Below are 25,171 nucleotides of genomic sequence, written 5' to 3' on the forward strand. Positions count from 1 at the left end.
TTGCAGCGTGACATGATGCCTGACATGGAAGTGTGTATGAAGCAAAGGTGTGTCACTGAATTCCTCCACATGGAAAAAATAGCCCCCACTGAGTGAGGCGCTGGGTGGTGTATTTCAGTAGTGGTGATGGAGAACAGTGGATTACCTCCACTGGTGCAGATTTTTACGAGCATGTCATACAGGCTCTTGTTCATTGCTGGTGAAAATGCATAGCTCATGGTGGAGACTGGGTTGAAAAAAAGTGTTTTGTAGCTGAGAATCAAACAATGTTATTGTGCTTTTTTTATCAGTTGTAGTTTTGATGGAAATAAATAGAAGGCAGTACTTTCAGAGTGATCTATGTACTTCCCATGTATAAGTTAACATTTCTGAAGTTCAGTTAATTTATCAGTGCTCAGATCAGATAAACAGTGCATATATATGAAAGCACACAAATTTTGAGCACACGTGCTCTACTGTTGATCCAGTACACGTACATCCTCACAAAGAAATACTGTGCTTTAGTAGTCTTCCACGAAGATTAACTGAGGCCAGCCACAAAATCCCTAGATTAGCCATTAACTCTGCATTGCCACGTACAGCCATTATTTCACCTACTTATTACTTCACTCCGCCGCCCTTGCTGCCTGCTGCTGTGATCCTTGCCTCTTGCTGCACACACCTCTTGAGCAATGACAGTGCTTTGTTTTAGCTCCCAGGATCCAGCCTGATACTCACTTTTTTTCTAGTGATTACGAATGTGCTGTTTATACTGGGTTAAGGACTCGTGCACGGTGTAGATTTTTAGTTAATCTCTAACAGATAAGCAGGTCATGCTTGAGAAACAGCAGAGGATATGATTTGTTACATTAGAAACAACATAAGGCAGTGTTTTTTATTTTGGGTGGTCAACTCTGTCAAGGTTAAAGTGGTATTGAGATCATATCCTAAGGAAGCATTTTATATATTTCTAAACGTGCTATAAGATAATATATGCAGTTGGAATTGAAGGTGAAGTGAAGGCGATAAGAACAAAAGCACTGAATCTAGAAGCAAGGAGAAAGTCAGGGTCAGGTGCTCTGAATGACAACTGAAAGACTTTTCTGCAGTATTTGTGTACATTTTGGTTTCAGTAGGCACTGCGTGAAAAATGGCTGCTACAGTAAATTAGACGTAAGAGTCAGTATCAGCGGAGTATATTTTGGTCACACTGGGCAGGATTATCTAATGCTGCCTATGGTATCTCTCTGGAAGGTAGCCAAGAAGCAAAGTGGAGACTGTAAACAGAGACATGATAAAATTACAGCCCAGATCTGTACCTGCTGAAATCTATGCTAGATTTACCAGCAGCTTCAAGAGTGATGGGCTCTCCAGAACCTTTCAGTAAACCGCTTGGAATAAAACCTGCTACTTCCAGATGCAGTCCGAGAATTATCTAGGCTGAATGAATTCTGCATTTGCCAACCAAAAGATACAGCAGTTTTTAGCCAGATGTGACATCCCTCTAATAATACATAAGTTATATTTAAGGGACTACCAGAACTAAGCATGAAGAATGGCAAAAAAATCCCCTCCAAGCTAGATGTATGAAAGTATCTTGAGTCCCAGACCTTGTGGATGCTGCAAAGCTAACTAGGTTGATTGGCAGCCAGGTCTGGGCACTCAAATTAGCTTGTCTATGAGCAAGTCTTCTACGGCAGAGGGCAAACCGCGGCCTCAGTGTTCTGGCTGTTTCCAAACTTGCTCGTGTCTGTGCTGGGACGGCGGGGGTTTCCCTCGGCCACCTCTGTGGCCAGCAGAGCTGTGGGAAGCAGCACAGGGGCCTTCCCCACGTTCTCCTGGCAGAGCAGGTGCACTGGGAGCTGCAGAAAGCAGAGCTTCAGCTCCAGCTCTGAACGGCCGTTGCAGCCGCTGCCTTCGCTCAAACTGCCTCCAGAGCTCCAGGCAAGATTTTCTAACGCGAGTGGTGGTGTCGATGACCTTAAAAGCTGAAAGCTGCGTGGTATCTCCTGTACTGCGGACATAACTCTGGAAGAATAATCCCATTGTGTGCCTAGATGGAAGACTAAGTGCGTCCAAATGGAAAGTTCCAGGCTTTTCAGGGCCAGCTCCCTCACAAAGGCTGTGAAGAGATTGACTGATAACTAAAAATGCTACGTAAGCTGTGTTTCGACCTCTGATCCCAAGGCCCACGTACCACAGACGTGTCTGTTCACAGCAGTGGGGAGGAAGCACCTCGACGTGAGGGGACGGGGCTCCTGTATTGCTGCCGTTCGCACTGAGGGCACTGAGCGCTCAGGTGCCGAGGTGCGCAGTGGACATCACCTCTGACATCTGAGGACTACCCTGTGTCTCACTGCAGCCAGTAGCAGCACCACACAGGGCTGCAGCCCAGCCCGGGAGCCGGTTTCCCCTCCAAGGGTGACCCCAAACCCGCTCGGTTACGGTGACAAACATGACAGCACCCCAGCAGCCCCCCCTACGCCGCCGGCCTCGCGCGGCACACCAGCCCCAACTGGCGAGCGCGAGCCTCCGCCCCGCTGCAGCCGGCAGGCCAGCCCCGCGCCTCCTGATTGGCTATCGGTGATGTCATCGCGCGCACATACGGGCACTGCCCGCCGCCCCCCGGGGGGCCGCGCACCTTTCCCCTCCCCACCCGCGATGCGGCCAATCGCAGCGCGGAGCGGCGCCCGCGCGCCGCGGCTCCGCGGGGACCCACCGCCCCTGCGGGATTGGCAGGAGAGAGGGCCAATCAGTAGGAGGCACCCGCCGCCCGGGTCACGCCCACTTCGAGCGGCAGCGGCCGGGGCAGGAGAGGCCGCGCGACTGGCGGCGCTGGGAGCCAATGGCCTGCAGGCAAAACGCGCCGGGAGGGAGAGGCAGTGGCGGGGGGAGGGCGGCGGGGAGGGGCGAGGCGCTCACTGACAGCCGCTTCCGTCAGTCCTACCCAGGCTGCGAGGCCGGGGGAAAAAGAGTGGAGAAAGGCAGGCTCGGTGCGCAGCGCCTTGATTGACAAGAGGGGCAGCCAGTTGTTAACGAAACAGGGGTGCGATGCCCAATCAGGGAAAGCTGCTCGCCGGGGGCTGGAGGGTGAGCGGCGAGCGGGTCGGCCAATGGCGCCGCGGCAGGGTAGCGCGAGCGGGGCAGGAGGCCAATGGCCGCCCGGGGAGGGCGGGCCGAGTTGAGCGATGGCCGCAACAGCCAATAGACAGGGTCGGAGGCGGGCCGAGTGTCGGGCTCCTCCCACGGTACCGTGACGTGGGCGGAGAGGAGGGCGGGCCCGGCGGCGGCCTTCGGGACGGGGGCTCCCAACATGTCGGCGCTGCTGGCGGCGCTCGGAGTGCGCGAGCGGGCGGCGACTGCGGCCGGCGGCGGCCAGCGCGGGGCGGCTCAGGCCTGAGGCCTAGCCGGGCTAACCCGAGCCGACCTAAGGCGGGTCGGGACCTAGCCGGGCCGCCCGGCGCCCGAACGCCGGGGGACGCCGGCGCTCCTTCGCCGACAGGTAGCGGGGTCGGGGCCTGGCGCGGGGTCGTGGTTTCTCGGGGCCGGCGAACGGGGGGGGGCGGAGGGGCTCAGGAGCGGGCGTTGCGGAGCGGTAGGGCCCTGCGCGCGGCGGGGGGGGGGCGGCCTGCTCGCGTGGGGCCGGCGGGCGGGTAGGGCCTGCTGCGCGCCTGCCTCGGGCAGCGGGGAGGTACCGCGCAGGCCCGGCCTCTGCCTCGCCGTGCCGAGCTCGAGGCCGCGCCGCCGCCTCCGCCGGCCTCCTGCGGGAGGCGAACTCCGAGCAGGGGCCACGCGGGCCGGGTGCTGTTCTCGGACCCGGTCCCGCGAAGGTAACGCGGGGAGCGGAGCGGAGCGAGGAAGGGGCGGGAGGGGCGGGCGAGCCGGGCCCGCGCACGTGCATTGGCTGCGCCCGGGGGAGTGGCGGGGCCGCGGCCGGTGTCTGCCCGGGGGCGGTAGTGCGGGCCTCGGGTCGGAGCGGGCAGCTGGCGTTAGGCCCGGGCGCCGCGGGGAGTGGGGGTGCGCGAAGGAGCTGCCAGCATACCCCGAGGGGCAGCGCTGCTGTGCGGATCGTGGGGAAGGGGAAGAAGCTGGAGGTCCTGCTGTTGTGGCTGGGAGATCGAGGGGTTTGGGGCCGCCGTGTATGGACGTGGGTATGGCTTAGTTGCATATTATAGCTAGGCGGAGAGTGGGAGTCATTCTGATGGACTGGAGGCAGCTGTGTGTGGGGTAGGCTGAGGGGCATGTTTATAGCTGTGTTTATACTTGGGAGATGGAGATGGTGGGTGAAACCACACGTGTTTAGGAACAGTGGTATGTGAAGGCTTATAAATCTAGTAGCGATAGGTGGACAGTCCTGTGTAGGGTGTGAGAGGTAAAAGGATAAGTTGTGTGTCCTCTGAACGCTATGGGGGAGGGCAACTTCGGGTGGTTAGCTGCTGCACGGGTTCCAGGCACAGGGACAACAGGTTCCTACAGGGTTCTGAACTTGTTTCCTTTGGTGGCCAGCATGGTTAGCCACAATGTATCAGACCTTTGTGTGTATTACAAGCTGGTATGTGGACAGGGAGAGACGCATGGTCCTAACTGCATGCAAGTTGGTTTGCCTAGTGCATGTAGTGAGGGCCTGGGGACGTCTGGCTGTCAGCAGTTGGGTGAGCCCTGCTGCTGGTGTGGTGAGGCAGGCTGGGGCAGCGAGCAGCATGATCTTTGTCCTGGGAACATGTCAGGAGCTGTGAGTTGCTGTCATACCTGCGGTGACATGGAAGGCCTGGATACTGCGTGTTGAACTCTGAAATCCAAAGTGGAAATCCTGTGGCAGTTGCTGTGTGTTGAGGACACTGTGGTGCTGTTTGGAGAAAAGCCTATGCGTGTGCTAGTAGAGACTGTGGAAACATATGTACCTGTATTTGTGACGGGAGTCAGGCAGTACATGTTTCTGTCTGCAAGAGCATCAGTGCACTCTTCTTGTGGGTAAATTATTTGGGATTACTGTAGATTATGAGGATGTGAGGGGATTTGGCTTTATACTTGGAAGTAGAAATGAACATCAGAGTCTTTAAAAGGTTTTGTTGAGGAAAGAGGGGAATTGGATGAGTTGGTGGGGATTGTGCATCTACAGGGTGAAGGTTATGTTAGGCATTGTGTACATGTGTGTATCAGGGGAATGGTATTGGTACAAAAGGGAAACTGGAATTTTCCTGTTGCTGAGTTAGTGGGAACTATAGTCTGTGTGGAGAGAGGAGGTAGGCTTTCATTACTGTGAATGTGAAAAGCTGAAACGGCGGGGGGGATGCTGAGCAAACTGGGTTGGAGTTTCAGCTGTGTCCTGGGTAGGTAGCAGGTGGTGGGTGGTCCTGCCTCCCCTCCGTGTGCAGAGGAGCACAGTATAGTTGTGACAGCCAGTGGAAGCTAAAAAAAATGAAGATGGGGTGATATTACAGGATTAGGGGAGTCTACCAAATGGTCACGAGGTTTCTCTTCAAGGTTCTTTTTTTTTTTTTCCTCCTGCTTTATTTTGTTCTGTTTGTCTCAGTAGGTAAATTGTCCATTAGCTTAGTGTAAACTTCTGCTGAAACAAATGCTTGTAACAGTCTTGGCAGATGAGCCGCTAACTAAAAGCACTGTGGTACAGACAAGTTCCATGTATGTGGACTGAGGCTGGGCTGTCTGTGCTTGTGCGTTACATAAACCTTTATACTTAGGTTGACTGTGTGTCAGAGGTACTGGCTGTAATGCTGTTTGAAGAAGGCTTAGTACCTAAACATTTGAGGGCCTGAGATCTGTGGAATGATGATTTACAGTGGGAAGTTGTTTGGCTTAGGTGGAAGTGGAGAGAAATTGCATCTGTGTGTCCCATGTTCTGTAGGTTTGTGGTAGTATGAATTACTTGTTTACACAGCGCCTCATCTCGTGTTCTGTACAGATGTTTGGAGGAGGTTGTGTTATGGGATACGTGGTTTAATTATGGTGCATAGCATCAATATATGGGGATGCTGAATTAACATGGTATGGAAAGGGCTGTATGTAGTGTGAGGCTGACAGCTGGAGGCCTTATATGTTTGAAGGGTGCAGTTGGAAGTCTTGGAGGAATTTTGGGTGTTAGTAGGTCGGGGACATTTGTAGTGGCTGCACAGGGCAAAAGAGAAAGCAAGGAGGAAGTAAGTAGGTATCTGACTTGTTTTGAAGGGCAAAGTGATTGCAAGTCATGTGTAGAACCTAGTTTATTTTTGTTGTGATAGCTGTGATGTGGTCGAGTAAAAAGGCAGAAGGTGGAGGAAAAAAAGTCTCGCTTGTAGTTACGATGGATTATCCAGGGTGTTTCCTCATCGCTGATGTGGAATTACCAGTGGATGCTGGTGCATGTAAATGTTTCGAAGATGATTACTAGTATGTGCTTCTGACTTGCTTTACTGAGCTTGAGACCACACCTTGCATAAATATAAACCCATCACGATTTAAGTTAAAGCTTGCAGAATCAGTGTGTTTAATACAGTCTTTTAAGATGCCGGATGTAAAGGACTGCCATTCTCAGGGAGGGTGATGGAGTGCAGTTAATACTTCTTAAATGTTAACTCGCCTCTTTTTCTTCTTTCTTTTACTCTGTTCCCTGTTGTACTAATTCACTTTTAATATTAGATTAAAAAAACCAAAACACAAAAGACAACAGTAGCTGTGATATTCATGATTATAGTACAATTATTTCAATTTGGATCCGTTTTCATCCTCTTTCAATCTGCAAATTCAGATTTACTGTATGGAAGCATCGTGGATCATCATTATAGTAGGAATGCGTAGCACAGTGTAAATAGCTGCTCTTTTCCAGTCAGCACTGGGAGTCACCTCAGTGCTGCTTTTTGTGAGCACAGTGTTCCCCACGTCAATGGGGAGGCCTTGGTAAAACAATTCAAGTTCTAGACTCAGGGTGTGAATTGTGGAGGGTGATTAACAGGTCACGCTTATCTGTGTCCATTTTTTCCCTCTGATATTGATCACCTCTATCACCTTGTATGCTCTAATTTTTATCTTTACTTTTTTCAATTCCTACCACATTGTTGAACAAACTTTTCTCATCTCTGAATTCACTGCTACACTCCAGTTTCTCTTTGCCTCTCTGAAGGTAAAGATGCATCCATCAGATCTTGGGCATTTGAGCAGCCCGAGTGCTTTGATCTCAATATTGATTTTCTCAGCAAATTGGAGGAAAGCAATGCTGATTTCTTGAAAAACTGTTGGAGTTGTTGCAACGTAGGCTATTTCCATGTTTGTCACCTTCATTCTGATCTTCACTTATTTATGCTTGATTATCTGCAAGGTTTGGCTTACAAATGTACAAGGTGTGAACTGTTGCATTTTCGTATTGTCTCAACTGCTTGTGGTGCGATGTGAGAGATGTTTTATGAAACTCCAGGAGTGGGTTAGGCCTGGCTTTCAGTCCATCTAGTATGCACGTAATCTTCAGGGAGTTTAACTGCAATATCTGGACGAGGCATTACAAGTTCTTAATTCAAAAAAAAAAAAGAAAGTATCAACTAACATCAGCCTATAAAAGCTTGGAGAAGAGGAATCGTTTGTATGGACAGTGAAAAACACGTTCTTGATGCAAGAGCAAGGATGCCAATTTTCCAAAAACAACCAAAACTCTTTCTCTATGATAGACAGCCTTGCAGAACTCCTCAGCTGTTTGCCTAATGTCTTTCAGGCTTGGACAGATACCTAGCATGGGAGACACTGAGTCAAACAAGCTAAAATTTGGCAAATCTGTCTGAGATTGATTGCTTCTAATGTGGCAGTTTCAACCATGCATGTAAGCGTTGTGAGTTGAAGAGCGTATAGGACCTATAGTGTTTGTGGAATGTACCTGAGCAGTCTTGTGTGCTTATGGCAAACATAAATTCTTAAGAATTAATTAATGTTGCAAGAAAACTAATCTGAGAAGTTTTGCATGAGCTGGAGATCGCCTCTTGCAGTTTAGTACTGATCTTAATTTCTCGAGGTGTTATTGGTATGGTGAAACGTAGGGTTTGCTAATGAGTGTAGTTTAAGTTAGTCTTCTGCCTTTTGGGAGAATTTACATTGGGAGACAAGGCCGAAGGATGTTTTTAGTGAAAATGTTGATAAAAGCCCCCCTCCTCATCTCAGCTGCTGCAGCCATTCCTACAAATTGAGGGAGGTTTTCTGATCCAGGTATTGTTCTGCTATGAAAAACAAATTGCCCCCTACTGCTCCCCTAAGCACCATTACTTTCTCAGTAATATTCATTCGGTTCATGGTTTTATGATGTTACTACATTACTGTCTGAGGGTCTAGATTCTCAGCTTTTTTGATGGAAAATAATCTCTTCATTGGGTTTTCTTTCATATGAATGATGTACCCAGGTGCTTAAATCTATTCCTGGGAGACTTAACCAGAATTCAGCTGAGGAAAATAGCCAATTCACTTAAGGATGTTTCAGAGCAGGCTATTGGAGAGCTTGAGATGGCTCTTTGGTGTGTTTGGTAATGACAAGTTAATGACCACAAGCTTCCTATTAGGTAACAGAGGAGAGCAGCAGTCTGTCTCGGCGGTTTTCAGGGCATTAGTGTATGTTAAGACAAAATACCACCTTCAGTATTTCGGTAACCCCAGTGCAGGAAGTTGACCTTTACTGAATGTAGGGCAAACATGGTTCCGTGTTGTTGGAATGTGAACTAACTGATTTCATCAAGGAGGTTAAGAAATGAGATGATGATTTCTTTAGTAGAAGAGGTAACATTTCATTGTTATTTCTATGGTCATCGTGTGTGGTTCATGCTGTGGCCTATTCTCACCAGTTCTCCTGTCTTATCAAAGCCAGGTATTTCTTGTTTAAAACTCATGACCTTGCATTTAAAATCTTGTGTGGCAAAAGAAAAGTTGGTGACTAGAGAGAAACATCTTAAATGATAGAACTATCTGTAGGAAATTAATACTTGATCTGAGCAGAAAATATAATACAATATAGTAATTATAGTAATATAAAGCATTACAGAGTGTGTGCTTTGTTCCCTACCCTGAGCTTGAGTGGAACCGCTGCTGCGGGTTATTGAATTGTGTTTTCAGTGTTTCTTAAAAGGTTGTATGTTACAGTAGATGTAGGTGATAATGAAATGTGTAGATTTTGAGGTTTTTAGGGTTAATAGGAAAACTTTCCTAGGTGTATCCCACCAGCTTTTGATAATTGTAACTGCGAAGGAGTGGAGGCAAGAGGGGATGAGTGCTGAAACACTTGTGCTGTGGTTACTGCAGAAGAGAGGGTCGTTCTCAGTACAGCTGCCTTAGGTCTTATGAGGTGGTGTGTTGGTGGCTCAGGACAAGTTACTGCTGCTTGAAGGTCTCTTAGATGAATGGGCAGTATCTGCCTTATTGCTTGTATTTATATCATCAAGCGGTATGCTGTAATTGCAGATGGTCTGTAGAGTGGAACAGTAAGTTACGTGGACCCGGTATATGTAGTATACCATATAGTTTGTGTGGTTGTATTTTAGACTAGTTGTACTCTGGTTTTAAGTACACCCTAAATACTGCTGGGTATTAGGTGCTCTCCAGGGGTTTTAGTTGAGGTAAATCTCAGAGATGTCCAGATCATGTGTTTAGAGACTACTCAGAGGGTGCAAACTTAAGCACAGTAAATGGGATGGCTCAGATTTCCTTGAAAGTGCACTACTGGTCCAAATGAAAATGCTAATGCAGATGTTCTGATTGAGTCTTAAAGCATCTTAGAGTGCTGCAGAGGGTGCTGAGCAGTGCATGTGTCTACATCCTCCATTCTTCTGCCTCTTGAGTGCTGTTGTCAGGCCTGGGTGCCCTCTGAGTAAGGCATTTTATCTATCTTGAAAGGTATCTGAATCTTTGTTCCCAAATTATTGGCCCTAGTTCTGAGATTATTGTTAAAATTACTAGTATTAAAACAGCAGTGCTGGAAAGCAGTTCTTTCATGGCTTTACCTCAGTTAATCAAGAATGAAATGAGTATCTGTGAAGCTTGGCTTCCTGTGGCTTGGTGTCTTGTGGTTGGATTTTTTCTGAGTGTAATATTGCAAGTCAGCTCTGAAAGTATTTTTATGTGTTTGGGGCACGTGTAATGTATGTGTCCTGCATGGCAAGATGCTGTCGGTAACAAAGCTGAGCTCCTGCAGTACTTGTTCTCAAGAGGGCACTAGTTTGGATGGAATGTCTCTACTTGACCCAGCTATTTATTACCACAAAACTCACAGAACATGATTATTTGTTGAAGTATTTACTCTTGTGTTAACTTATGAATTGTGGTGAGTTTGAGCAAACTGCTGAGGGAGGGGAACTGGAGCTTGGCTTTCTATGGCTGTATTCAACCTTATCATTCATGGTAACTCTTGCTTTACCTAAAGCCTTTTTATATAAATTTAGAAGTGGTTTTTATTTCTTCCATAACAGTTAAAAGTTATTTTATTCTCTCCCTCCCATGTTTCAGGTTACATACTCAGAGGTAGGAAACGGTGCTCCTAACAGTGGCCAATCTCTTCTCTACAGGGCAGATACAATTATTGAGGGCACCCAACATACGTATTAAACTGGCCCCAAATGGATGGATGTAAATTTCCCCAGCTGTATATTGTAGTCTTTTGTAATGATTTCTGTGAAACTAGAGACTAGTAGTATACCCTGATATGTAAAGTAGTTTTGAACCATGAATGAGGTTTTTTTTTTTAAATGAGCAGTGTACTGATGCCTGGAGTACTGCTAGATTTGATTTTGAGGGTGGTAGATGAGTACATAGAAGGGATTTTGGTTTGTGATTGCTCTTGTGACCTTGAAAAGCTGCTGAAACTCTAATGTGCTTTGAAACTTGTCAGATGAGGAGTATACTGTACTTGGGTGTTATAGAGTGTGGACTGAATTCTGAGTTTTGTCTTCTGTGTGTAAAAACTGAAGAAAGTGTTCCTTTTGGATCTGTTTTAAGTGCATGAAAACTCAAAGCATTTTTGTTTGCTCTGATTTCCAACAGGAATCTCTCCTAGTTGAAACATGCTCTGTATACTAGTTTATGCACAAGTCCTCATGTCAGATAGGGTACTGCTGTAAGCCCTGGTGCTTACTCTCTGGCATCTAGTTTGATTGATTCTCTGTGGGCTGTTTGAGAAAGAGGTGTTCATAGCTGACTCTTCAAGAAAGGGTGGTATTTCTTTAATGTGTGTTAATATGAGAAACATGAAGATCCTTTCTTATTTCAGCTAATGTAATGCTTTAATCCAGACCTAACTGTGCAGTTCAGGGACTCACCTAGGTAGTGATTGTCTTGGAGATCCTCCCTTTTAGGAGGCAGAGAAGCTCTGTCCATCTCGTTACAGCCCTGGTGCACAGAACATTCTGTTAGGATCTAAGAGCATCTCGCTTTGGGTGTTGTGAGTCAGAACTGAAGCGATGCCTAAAGGGAGTTCAGTGTCTCATTGCAGGTAGGGATTACAAGCAGTAAACTCAGTTTACTCTAGCAGTGACTGTTAGCCAGTACTTGTAGGACTGGTACCCATAGCTGTATCAAACCAACTCTTCAGCTGTGCTGTTTATCTGTTTGCTAACTTACATTTTCTTTGTCTTTATCTTTTTTCCTGAAGACACAACATAGAAATGAACTTTGTTTCATTTTTTTCTCTGAAAATGTTTTTTTGATGTGTTTTTTGTTTATTTTTTGAAGAAACAAACCCATCTTTGTATTACTGATGATGATGGTAAAATATCCCATATTTGGTGTGGGTTTGTCACCATGTTGTGGTTCCCTTACTGATGGCTTAGGGTAGTGGAAACGCTTGAGGTCTGAGTTATGTCTGAGTATATTACTGAGAGGGATACTTCATCTAAAACATAGCACTTGATTGTGTGTAAAACTAGACAAATAGTATTCCTGTACGTAACCAAAATGAAAATGATCTTGTGAAAGCTATGGCTAGAACTAATACTATTTTTTCGTGCAGCTTATTTCAGAAGTCCTCTAGAAGTGCACCATAATTGAATTGCTGTTTAAAGAGGACCTAAAGATTCATTGGCGTTCTCATGGAGATGCTTAAATAGAAGCGATGGTTGCTTTGTGAGACATTTTTCCAGCCAACCCTTCTTTTGGGTGTCTCTTACAACGTAAAGAAACTGAAAGCAATTGAAGCAGTACACAAATGCAAATGTTTCACAGTATTTGCTAGAGTCAAATATTCTGTGCACTCTGCTCTGCAGGCAAATCTGAGAGCTTGTCTGTTTTTGAGGAATGGTAAAAGCTATAGCTTAATGGTTTTTTTTCTAAAGTAATAATTTAACTTGTGTGTTAGGCAGGAAAAAAAAGCATTGTTAGAACTTTGCCATAGTAATGACATTTTTTTTCCTTCTTTTATATCATAGTGAAATGATATAATTCATCTGACTTCTGTTTTCTGTTTGGTATGCCTTATGCTGAACTATATCTGTGCTTTGGTATGTTGGGTCTTGTTTTTGTTTGGTTTTAGGGTTTTAGTTTTGTTTTTCACTATGTAAGAGTAAAAACATGATGCAGGCAACACCTGGTTTGAATGCCAATATCTAGTTTGTAACTAAATCCAATAGGGTAACTTCTCAGTTAAACAAACCTCACCATCTGTAGGCCAGAGAAGAACAACTCTGAAATACTTAATGATCTCAAAATAGTAGCTGTTGTTAACGATAACCGTTTACTTACTATGTGTTTTTGACCACTCTTTCACTCTTTCAGTATTTTTTTCTTTAATTTTAATAAAGAAGAAATGGTGTTAACTTAGAATACCTTGAGTTATGCAGGAGAAAGGGATAAGATTAGAGATTGTCCAAACATCTTCTGATCACTTTTCTTCTGACGTTCATTGAAGTGAGGCTGACTTAGGGAGCCAGAGGGGAAGGAATGAAATTGCAGTGTTGTTTAGGATTCCTGAAATAAATTTGTGCTATTGTTGTCCATGACAGGGAAAAGAATTTACCGTGGTTAGAAAAGTGTCATGGGAGAAGCGTTCTGAAACTGTGTTTTTGAAACCCTGTAGTAATTTATTCCTGGAAGATACTGTCCTTCAAAAGTACTTTATATTCACAGCTGTTTTGACTCTAATTTTCAATCTGAACAGTTTTCCATATTTCTGTACATGTGCAGAGGGGAAGTAGGGCTCCATCTGGGGAGAGCACTGTTCAGTTACTGCTTGGCTTTTTTTTCTTCCCCCACTGACGTTTCTTTGTTTTGTTTGGTTAATAGGGAAATGTTTTGTGTAAGCGGAGGCATAGGATAGCAATTCCAGAACTGAAATAACACTTTTTTTTTGTGAGAGATTTGTTCAGATATGAAACCTGGTTATGTTGTCTGTTCCGCAGAGAAGGTGGAGCTAATGTGGAAGATGTCTTGATGTGTCTTAACATATTGTCCCTTCTCCATAGGTTTTGTTTGTTGGTTTATCGGAAGACTTGCATAGGAAGCAGATGTGACAGCTTAGGTCTACCATGGATTGTCTTACTTCTTGAAGTAATGGTCCCACTATGTTCTGTTGGAATCTCTATTGTCCTTTTCTGCCACTTTCCTTTTTAGTGGTCACATTAAGCTGTTGCCAGTACATAAAGAGTCAGTGAACTTGGGCTACCTATGAGTGAGCTTTCTTCTGCCCTGTAGTTTTTGCTCCAACCTTAGAACTGTTGATTGATTCCACTTAGCATTTATCCTTTCCTTTCCTAGGGTCGAAGCGAGATGCTGTTGCCAAATGAAAGAAACTAACACAAGCAGGAGAGGAATTGGAAAGTAATAGGTGCTTTTAGTGCAGTAGTAAACGGAACTACTTTCCAAAGAAACATAGGTTTACTGAAAACTTCTGCTAATGTAGAGGATGCTGGGGTAGGCAGAGCACTGTCTATTGTGAGATATTCTTCATTAATACCTTAACCCTGGGCTGTGTTGTATGCCTCTTTTCATCATGTGAGGGATTTTTACTGGTGGATAGGCAAGGACTTATTACCAAGTTTTGTTGCTTACTGGAGTTATTTGCTTTGTGGAGGCCCTGTGACTCTTTAATACCAGTACGCTGCTAGGGAGTGGGGAGGAGCTGCTTTGTATTTAGTTTTCATTCTCTGTCCTTATCACTGTCAACATGGTTTCTTTGAGCTCCTTTTTTTTTCCTGTTGTATTCCTTATTGAAAAGGGATTGGGAGTGGGGGTGGAAACTTCAATCTGTGCTGCTTTTTTTCCCAAAGTTTTTTCACCTTGAATAACATGGAAAAACAAACATAAGCCCAAGTCCTGCAGGTAGCGAAAAACTTAACGCGGGATGAAATTTCTTCTTGTTGTGTATGTGAGATGTTGTGGAACTGATAGACTTGCACCTCTGTTAGAGGAAGCAAAAATGCTTAGAAGGTCTTTGGGAGACTGAAGGAATGTACTTGGATTGAACTGTGGTGTTCAGAGGGGAAAAAAGGCTGAAATTCTCTCTTGCCTCTTTTTCATTAAACGAGAAAAAGCAATCAAGCTTGTTCGATTGCACTGCAAAAGTGAAGTGGTTTTGAAATGTTACGGGCAGAACAAAAGTAAACCCATCACAATTAAAGAAATAGCTCGTGTGTAATTTAATCAAATCTATCTTGTTTATTATGAGTTTCTTGTAGTTAGTGAATGTTTTGTTACCTCGGTGGCAGTGCGGGGCATCAGATACTTCTGTTCTCTTGTCAGCCAGGCAGTTATTACTACTTTGCAGCTGTTTAGAACAGTGGCTGTAAAATTTTGGAAGCTTATCTGTTACTCAGCTTAATTTTCTTTCAGTTGAGCCTCTTGAAGCAGCTTGCTAAATGAGGATGTGAAAGCAACTGCTAGAGCAAAGGGAGGAGTAGAAGAGTAGGTGTAGCAGGAGCGCTGTCAATTTAGCTTAGCCAGCTTGTTGCGAGGCTGCACCCTGACATATTTCAGAAGAGTTTCTCTTAAGGTGTACTTAGAACACTGCCTGAGTCCGATGGTTTGGATACTGTTCAGTACCTGATAACCTGTTTTACCAGTGGAAGCTGTAAATTTGATTGAAATGTTGCTGCTGATGAATTCTTGACAATTCAAAGTAATATCCATTGTCACATGGCTATCACTCTGATCTGCTGAAGCAAAGAAGTCCAGATAGAAACAGTGTCAAGTTGTATCATCAAAGATCCTAAATTTAATTTAAACTAAGAATGTGAAGAGAAGGAAGTACTGGAAATCATGTCAAATGTGACAGTGTTAGCAGTGTCACCAGCTGTATTGTGATCCTAAAGTAAAAGAACTTGCCATCAATATTTAATGTTAAAACCTCTATTATAGCTAAATTATGAATGCTCTTCTGGATTTTCCCCAAATGCATAGTGTGCTGCGGCTGATGACAGGACTCCTCTCGTGGTGGTCATTCCCATTTAATTAAATATCAGCGCTTGCTGACAAGAATATCTTTATTCTGTAGGCACGTGAGAACACAGTAGAAACCAAAGCTTTACATAGCAGAAGACATGGTGAGGGGTTCCACAAAAAAGTTCCCGGGAGAGTTGAGCTGTTTTTCTCTGTCTTCTGTCATGTCTGCAGATTTCCCTGGGGGATAAGAGAATTGCCTCTGCTCATCCACTGTGGCAGTGCTATTGTACACTGCTTAATGTGGAGCTGGAGCTTATTATCTGCTCCGTGCTCTCTGTGCAAGTTTTGGGGAACTGCAGAGGAACTGGAGTATTTTGGGTGAAACTTCAGTACTGTCAGCACTGGTATTGACTGCGGTGTGCAGTTACTTGTCGGGCACTGACTGCTTTTGCTTTTGTTTCCATGAGTTCTTGAATTTGTTCAGGTTCAGAGGTCACAGTGAAATGAATTTGCTTTCAATGTGTAATGGAAGAAATTCAAATAATCTGAAAAGATGTAAGCAATCTGAATTTCAGATATTCTTCCTAATTTTTGTAATAAAACATACTTCGGTTTTCTTGACCACTTGCTGTTCTCTGCAGCTCCTCTTGTTCTTCCCTTCTCCTGCCACTAAGTTCTATTAATTCTAATATTCTATTATGAATATTATGAAGTGGAGTTATGAATACCAATTTTTTCCTCTTATAACCACTACTGTTATTGTCTTGTTGCCAAATACCTTGAGAAGTGACCGGAAACTTCATTTCTTGGTGGCTGTGTTCAGCTTATTGAAATGTGCCTATCTCTGTGCACTGAGTTCTTACATTTAGACCGTGGAACATTTGAATTGTACAAATTGTTTAAGCTTAGAGATTAATTTTTTCCGACTTTTTCTGTGTTATATAAAAAAGCTTTCTCTTACGTGTGCTAAAAATGCTTTATTTTGATAACTTTATAAGTTATGTTTATAAGTAGTTTGTCAACCTATAGCAAACCACTTCTGTGCCCTTGAAAGTAGTGACAAGCTGCCAGTGTGGATTTACCATGGAAAAATCATTACCTGACCAGTTTGGCTGCCTTGTGATGGAAGGACTAGATCTTGGAATAAGGGGACAGCAATGGGCATCACTTACTTTGACTGTAGCAAGGCTTTACACAGTGTTCTACGGCATACTCCTATTTGTAGTCTGAATGTAGGGGTGACTGGACAAATTCATGTTCAAAGGGTATCAGTTAATCATTCATACTCTGCCTGAATGCCAGTGAGGTGTGGAGTTTGTCAGTGACGTGTGGTGACTTGCACTTCTTGTTATCAAGGACCTGGAGGAGGAAATGGGATGTACCTTCAACAGGTTTCTGGTGGACATGCAGCAAGGCGGCTCAAAGGGTGGGTGCACATCTAGAGATATTCAGCCTTGAAGAGTGGGCCTTTAGGAGCCTAAGAGGTGCCGAGTCCTGCTTCTAGAATGGGAAACACACCCACAGTGCTGCAGGCTGGAGGCTGGCTGGGTTGTACCTCTGCTAAGAACGAGCTGCATCTGCTGAACATTAGGCTAAATGCAAGTCAGACAGGGATGAAAAACGGCAGCTTTGTTCCTCTTTACCTGGTGTTTTTTCCATATGTTCCCAGGCTCCATTTGTAATGCTGTTTCTGGTTTTGGTTGCCTGAAAGAGTGGCATCCTTTTGGAATACCAGGCTTGATACCAAGAAGCTGGGGCTAATCTCTTTACTGAGAAGCACAATGGGAAAATGAGAGAGGGTCATAAATTGAGAATGACATTGCCCTTGTAGAGATTTTCAAGGCCTGAGTAGATAAAGCCCTAAGCAACTAGGACTGAACTCAGCTTTGACTGCACTTTGAGATGGTGATTTACCTGGAAGACCTCCTTGGTCTCTTTCAACTCAAATTTCTGTGAAGTACCACTTCTGGCTGAGACTTCAGTTTCATTTGGAAGCATGTATTTCTAGTGCTGCTAAATAAAATAACTTGGGTATGATCCATTACTCATGTTCGCTGTTTCTGAAATTAAGCAGTAGTTACTTGTAATCTCTAACTATTGGGTAAGCATTGAATAGACAAAATGCGTTCTTTAAGTAATGTCATTTCATCTAAGAAAGAAATAAAAAATACTCTTGTTCAAGTTGTTCTAGAACTTTATAGTGGCTGATATGTTTTCTCTCTCACTTGCCTTCATCCATTATTCTGAACCTTGAAGTAAAGCCAAGCAATATGTGGAACGTTTATTCTTTGAAGTTTCTTGTGGAAGAAAGAAACAACAACAGTTTTGCTGATAGTGATTCAGTTCCACCTTTGCCCAGGGTTATAAAAAGAAACTGTCAACTAAATGTTGCATGTGGACAATTTGAAAATGGAAGTCTTTAGCTGGACCCAAGCTACTGAAGTTAGGTACTAGTATACCTAGGCATGATGGGCTTAACTGTGATAGCCTGGCTCTTGAGTTTGTGAGAAAAGCAACTTTGCTCCATTCTTAATAGCATTTTGCTTTTATAAAAATTTAGTAGTTAGCGACAGGATTCTTTGATATGGTTTCTGTACATGAGATTATATAGTCCTTTCTTTTGACTCCAGTATCTATGTGTACTCTTGTAAATGGTTCCATCAATATGCCAGGCTTTTCTTCTTCCCCTTTTAAACATATATGAATACACATAACCCTGTGCAGGCTTTCTCTATTACGTGGTTGTTTGTATTCCTGGTTTATAAATAGATTTGTGTGCACCTATTTTTGAAGGTGGTTCAAACGGTAGTGGATTTTTTGGCAAGTAGTGTCCATTGAGTGGTTTAGCTTATATCACCATTTGCCTTTTGTCTCTAACAAATGAAAGGCACTCCTGTAATCTTTTGCTGGATTACCTCAAACAAGTACGATCTTCCTGACTAACTTGACCACTTCCAGTTGTTCATGTGTTTTCTTGATTCCAGTCAAAAACTTGCTATAAAGCAGCTCTTGAGCTATGGTTTTTATTGAATAATGTGTTGAACTAGGAAAGAAATTGGTCAATTATTCCATCTTCCTAATTTCAGACTTACAGGCTCTTCTGCTTTATTCACCCTCTAACATACAAAGAAGAGTCTCTAAACTGAATCTTTATCAGAAGCACAAAGATCTGGAAGAAGTTTGATTTTTGCACTTCGTTCAAGGTAAGACGTTCAAAATTGCCCATGACCAGATGGCAAAAAGCATGAATATCAAGGCTTGTGAAATGGAACTACTACTCATTTGTCAGCTTTCTTGTGCATTATACTTAGCCTGAAGCATATAATGAATATTTATTAAGTATTAAATGCTGTATAATTCTTTGGATGTGTACTGTGATCAGGTGCACATAATCTAGCTGTGCCTGCATTCTTTCACTAAAACAATTAACCAAGTTGATACTCATAACTAATGTTTACTGTATTTTTTGAGTAGAATAGATGTTCATACTTGTACAACTGATATACTAATTTGCATGATACAAGATGGAATGTCTTAAATTGTGTCAGTAACTATATTTGGTTTACTTTATAGTTCCATGCTCATCTAGTTGGCATTTCTCTTGAATGTAGTTACAGCTGGATTGCCAATCCCGGTCTCTTTCGAAATATCAGGGTATAGTTGGGGAATCAGAGGGTAGGATTGTTTCATTTTGAAAGGAGTGGTAAATGTGTTTCTATTAGTAAAGCCATTGCTTCAAGCGCCCGTGCAGTTGTCATCTCTGCAAATTTGAGCACTAATCAAGTGGTAGGAGTCATTAGAATTATGTAGCAGTGATGCTGTTGCCTTCAGCTATCATTCATAGGTTAACAAAATATTGAATAAAATGTTTGTTCTATCATTCCCAGCCTCCAAGAGAAGTATGAAGAGTCTAAGTAGGTTTGGGGTGATGAAGTCCATAGCCCAGCTTACAATTCCTCTTGATTTCCCAGGCTCGGGGAGTATATTTATGGGCTACACCATTGACTAGATCATATACACTGTTTTCTGAAGGAGAAGCTGAATAAGTGCTTCAGAAAAATGGAAACTCATTCATATCCCTTGCAGACAGCAGGTTGTGTGAGCAGGGGAATACAAGGGCACGGTATCCAGCCATAAAACAGATGGCGAAGAATTTCATGTGAAGTCAGAAGGACATAAGAGGTGTTTCGAGGGACTGTAAAGTGCAAGTTGCAGTGCAAGTGCAATGTAGGCAGCTGGTTGCCTGGTGCTATCCCTTGTGGGGTTGCGGGGGCTACTGACACTGGCACTTAATGTGCTGAATTCAGCACTTACTTGAAGGTTCAGATCATCAGTAGACTTCCATTCACATTACTGTTTTTAATTTGTTGTGCCTTTGTGGTTGTGTGTTGGTTTTTTTTTCCTAATAGTTTTTACTGAATTACCTGCATAATCCCCAAGCTTGTTTGCTTAGCTTTGAAACAGCTATATTCATCAAATTTTGTTATCATTCTGCAAAGACTTGAGTACTTAAGAGTATCCCTTTGTGAACTCTGCTTATTTTTTTAATATACTTTTATAGATATTAGGAATAATTGTCTGGACTAAACCAAGTAGAGCATACATGCAGTTTAAGTTTTAACATATTTTAAAGTGATAAGACTGAGATGTGGGCTTTGAAAGTTTCAAGTTACATCACTTTAAGGCATCTTGACACGTTGCCTGTATAAACAGAATGTCAACGTAGGGTGTCTTCACCCTCTCTGCAGTTAATGTGTTCTCTTAGGCATCTTGGTGTGAAGATGATGTACCCATTGCCGTTCACATTCTGCAAGGGAATGTCTTGCAGCCAGCAGTATGTAGGAGCAGTAACCTTCTGTGGAACTGGAGATGGTGTCTTAATCTGTTATCCAGAACGCCTGCAACTGATGTCTGACCTGATGAATGGCATAAAATAAGTGTTGAATTATTAACGTGCTTGCTTCTCAGAATTTTTTTTTCCTGTCGTGTCCGTGTAGACCTATCATAACTGCATTGACTGCTTGTAAGCCCTTGAGCACCATCTCTAGTGCTGATTTCTTTTAAAATGGCATGGTCTTTTTGCATGTTAGGTTTAACATTCTTATTGCTAAAATTGCCCTTTGAATTTTTGCAGGTACATTTCAACATGTATTGTAGTACTTAAATAGTGGCAAAATTAAAACAGTTGTTACCTCAATAGATATATCTGAAACTTCAGCATTTAAATATTTTGTCAATTTAAACTGTATTGATTTAAAAGCCAGTCAAGCTGATTTTTATTGTCAAACTGAAATTTGCAGTAGTAATTGGAGAAAACAATTTGAGTATTTAAACTTGTGAGTTGCCAAATGGCTGCTTCTTGCCAAGTACTTCTCTGTTTAGATGACAAGTGAAGCAGTTCAGATAGCCTCAATGCAGACACCTGAAAAAGATTCCATGTGTCCAGGCAACGATATTGGAGACTGCTGCCAGAAAAACAGGTAATGGAAATTTGCTTCACTCCGCAGATCCTAGAGATAGTAATTTCTTAGTCTTCAGTTTTTTTCTTAGAAAGCTTCTTTAATATGTTTAAAAAGAAAAAAAGAAAAAAAAGTAGAGCATGATCCAGAAGTGCAGGGAGCAGTACTGTGTTTCTGTCACAGACAAACCATCTGTGATCTAAAACCTAACACATACTGTGGATCGAGTAGGATATATCCTGTGATTACAAGTGTAATGAACATGCTGGAGTGTAGGAATATATCATTACATATCTTGTAGAATCAGCTGCTTCTCTTAAGTATCTGATTATAACTGACTTCTTAAAAATGCTTTGAGATGTTCTTCATTTGAAATGATCCATTTAAATGGGTTAAATTAGCAAGGTGCTTAATCTGTTTTAGTGAAGAGAGAGCGTAGCATCTTTCTAGGCAGAAAAACCAATCTGAAATATATAAATAGCCTTTGCGTTTCAAAGTGCTTTGTCGCTAATGCTAATACAGTAGTGTTAATGAAATAGTTTTGCTAATAGGTATTGAAAATTTCTTGATGTGGAAGAGTCTGATGGGGGGGAAAAAAGCACGAGGCTCAAACTGTGATTGTGGTGCAAAAATAACTGCATTTTTATGATTCCTATCTGAGGGTTTCAGTTTCTATATTGAAGTATTGAATTTGATTTCGCTACTTCTGCAAGATTAATGTGTGTGGGTGGGCTTTTAGTTGATGGAACAGATATTTGAATGCTCTTTCCAAGTCTTCTGCTTTGCAGTAAGTACTAAAGTGTGTATTGCATAAGTGTTAATATAATATTGTATGTTACTGATTTGAATGTTCTGGTGGTTTTGTTATGGTGATGAGTGACCTCTGCGTTTAAATCCTTTTGTACATAAAACTAGAAGCAGTAATGGGATGAAGAAAGCCACAGATAGATTCAAATGGTTAAGTACTATGGCAGAGAATTTGTTCTTCCTGTAACAGGAACATCAGCAGCGTTCAGGCTATTTCTTTGCTGCTCTGATGGCTCAGCTCTCATTCACTTGTATGTGAAGACATACCCTCAGAAGATGAGGGCAGAGTAAGGACATCACTTGCGCTCTTGTAGAGAGGGGAGTCCTCCCTCTAACCAGCTGTATTGTATATATTTAAGAAAAAAAGCCACTCAAGGTCCCTTATGAATCCAATACGTTTATTTCTCTCATTGTCAATCGCATCAACACAAGTGAATTTTTGCTGTGTTTTCTTTATGTGGTGCTAACTGAAGGATTGTTGTATTCTGATCTTCTTGCTCATTTCTCACCCTACTTTGTGAATTTTGAAGTCCTCCTAAATATAGGTATACTTGTAGTGCCAGTTCATGCTGTGTGTATATATATGTGTAAGGTGGGAAAAACAGGATTTGCTGTCAAGATTAGAATTGTGATGGCTTAATTCCCCAGCAGCCAAAAGGGATGCTGTTGTGCCTTTGAGAATCCTTTGTGGGATATTTGTGTAACATGCAGGATCTGCACAGAAAGATTTGTTGTAAAAACAGTTCAGACTTTGGCTGTGGGGTACAGCGGGAATATAAACTGTGGTATTGAAGATAAATAACTTACTATTACCGCGGTGGTTACAGTAGCCAGATTTCACTCCAAAGCTTTCTCACTCTCACTGCGTTGCTAGCCACTGAGCTAGTGAGATTCTCTATTCAGATAATAATCTAGCTTTGGGATCCTTAGTTGTTTTCTGGCTTAAAAATAGCTGAAGACTGTTCATTGATGAATTAATCACTATAGTCATCTGCAGAGAGTCTGTTCTTCCACTTTGTGAGCATTTCCTGTGAAATGTTATTAATCCTTTGAAAACTGTCAGGCTTGCTGACTATATCTTATAGCTAGAGCATCTTAATACTTGGCAGCTCAGGTCACCTTTTGAATCCTAGCAATAAGACAAGACAGTTATGTCAGGTTTCTGTACCTCTTGATCCTGCCATATTTTGAAGCCTGTAACAGTGGGACTTCATTACCCAAATGCATGTATTTGAAACAGAATCAACCAAGCTGAAATGCGTTGTTTTCTCTGATTTTTTTTTTTTTTCTGAAAATTGCTTTTGTAAGAGTTCTTCATGGCCTTAAGATATTTTCTTGAATGGCTTAGCAGGAAAGGGCCAAGCTGTTTCTGTTTCATAATAAACAGTTTTTATTCCCAAGTTTACCACAGAATTTGAATAATGCTGTAGTTTACTTACAGCTTGCTTTTCTGCTGGGGGAAGGTATGACAAACTCTGGATGTTCTTTTTATATTGCTGTAGTAGCTGGAATGGGTGAGGCATTCCACTTCTGTGCACAGTGAGGAGTGGTTTTGGGCCCAGAGGACTTTTAAATGGATAGATGTACTTGGTAATGCTCTCAGATGACACGTGTGGCGCCTGCTCTCTCAGTGTTTGACCAGTGCTCAGGCTGTGATTTCTACTTATGTGAAGCAGATGATGTTTACAAAGTTGCAGTGATCCACCTGCAGTGACTGTATTTTTTTAAACATTGATCAGAAGGCCAGATGCTTGCAGAAGCAACAAATAGATGGATAGCTTCAAACTGACTCATTACTGCCTATCATCCTAACTAGCAAGATGGTAATAAATTTGCCTCGTGGGGATGCACCATAGCAATGTGTTCAAAAGACAGACACTTTGCTCAGGGTAAACATGATTCTTAACGCTGCCTCTGCAAATTGCTGTGCCTGAGCTGCGGCTTGGAATCCCCATCAGGAAGATGGATGTTTGCAGACGTTTTCGCAATTGCCTTTGCAATTAGCAGTAAATAGATTCAACTTCAAATTGAGACAGTACGAACATGTTTTCTGTCTATTACTCCTGAATTGCAATGGGTGACATAGCACATATCTAGAACTTAGTCTATATCTGTAATGCAGGATATAATAACGCCTACTAAGACTCCTGTAAACTCTTCTCTTGAATGTCCTAGAAACCCCAATAAATGTGTTGACTCAAAGAAGTCTGCTACTTCTGATTATTTTTTGTAGATTAGAGCTTTTTAATGAAAGCATACTAGCATATAAATGAGACACATCTTTTAACTCTTGAAGATCATCTGTTTTCTTTAATCTGATAAATATCAAATACTTGACAATGAAGGCTTTGTATACTTCAGTATTCTTACTGAAGTGTGTTAGATGGCCTTTTTCCTGAGCTTTTTCCAAAACTGGGTGCTTGAAAAGCTCTTCCAGCATAGGTAAGTGCAGATTGCGTACTCATGTTCACAGCTTCAGCAAGGATGACTTTCAGTGTTTGTTCTTCTGCTTGTATCATTCAGCAGAGTTTGAGTTACACATCGACTAGATGAACAGTCTGCTTCAGGCATTCCTTTATATAAGCATAGCCATCTATGTGGCTGAGCAACAGGGATTAACATGGAAACGGGGATGAGCTGCTGAGAGCAAATATTACTTAAGCTACTACTGTTGCCAAGAAATCTTAGCCGTAATGTGAATTTGGTGATGTAAAACTTTCCCAGAAGACAATTAGAGAATTTAGGAATGAAAGACTTGGCTTATAAACATGTATCAAAGGTTTGCAGAAAAAAAAGTTCAGAATAGCTTTTGTAATTATTTTCTGTGTGTATCAAAAACAGCGTAGGCTTCTGATGCTGTAAATGAGCCCACTGAAGTAATACATAAGTGTGGGCCTAGCTAGAACACTGAGCAGTACTGAGCCTTGCTGGGCTTTTGACTGGTGTAAAATATTGTGCTAATTGTGTGTTGTTCTCGTTGTAAATTCAGACTTGAGTGGTTCAAATGATTAACTTGCAATTAAAACTTTGAACAGCCAATTTCCAACTGCTGACCTAAATATTCACCAGAACCTTGAGCAAATTTATTTCCAAGGCTTCTGCATTGAAACAACAGCAACCCTAAAACTTTACTTCTGAAATGCATTGAAAAGATAACACTGTAGTTTTTGCAAAACCTGGATATTAGTTTAATTGCATAAAGCACAGAAGTTGCTTAACACAGTTCAAGTTCTTGTTCAGTTTTGATTCAGTGTTGTTGTGTAGAACCAGGAATCACTCAGCAAATGCAGAGAAAATTCATCATTCTCTTATTATAAAGTATGAGCAGCTTCCTCTGTAGGGTGAAAGTTGTACCTTGCCTCAAGTGATTGCGTAGATGTTCACTCCTGCTCCTGGCTTTTGTTTGTAGGTTAACAAGGAGCTACTGTGTGAACTTGCACAACTAGTTCACTCCCTTGGCATATGTTCTTATTTTACTGTAAAATCAGGTAGCCTAATATCTATATGAAGAGGGGGATGGAGTGTTTTACATTTACTGTGTGCTTACAACACGCTGTTAAGAAGTTGCAGCATGCTGGCAAACCTGCACTGAGCTTTCAGTA

The 25,171-nt window shown here is 42.6% G+C and overlaps 1 protein-coding gene and 1 long non-coding RNA gene across 32 annotated transcripts in view; both read left to right on the plus strand.

The window, feature by feature from the left end:
- Window positions 1-1,259, plus strand: part of LOC101750546 — a 65,251-nt gene extending 63,992 nt beyond the window's left edge. Inside the window, exon 7 of the long non-coding RNA XR_006938759.1 lies at window positions 7-1,259. This is a non-coding gene — a long non-coding RNA (circumsporozoite protein-like). The remainder of the gene's footprint in view (window positions 1-6) is intronic.
- A 1,505-nt stretch (window positions 1,260-2,764) lies between these two features.
- The window catches only part of PPM1B (protein phosphatase, Mg2+/Mn2+ dependent 1B), a 58,558-nt gene continuing 36,151 nt past the window's right edge, over window positions 2,765-25,171 (plus strand). For 6 of the 31 annotated variants that reach the window (NM_001396774.1, NM_001396771.1, NM_001396769.1 and 3 more), the window contains exons 1-2: window positions 3,252-3,481; window positions 18,390-18,506. The gene's annotated coding sequence lies outside the window, so the exon portion shown is untranslated. Of the gene's footprint in view, window positions 2,836-3,251; window positions 3,482-3,694; window positions 3,810-3,899; window positions 4,131-4,594; window positions 16,730-18,389; window positions 18,507-20,603; window positions 20,784-25,171 lie in introns of those variants that run through there. The other 25 variants (NM_001396775.1, NM_001396776.1, NM_001396770.1 and 22 more) reach the window with 13 other exon arrangements.

Source organism: Gallus gallus, chromosome 3 (assembly GCF_016699485.2).
Source record: "Gallus gallus isolate bGalGal1 chromosome 3, bGalGal1.mat.broiler.GRCg7b, whole genome shotgun sequence".
In the NCBI taxonomy this organism is placed as follows: domain Eukaryota; kingdom Metazoa; phylum Chordata; class Aves; order Galliformes; family Phasianidae; genus Gallus; species Gallus gallus.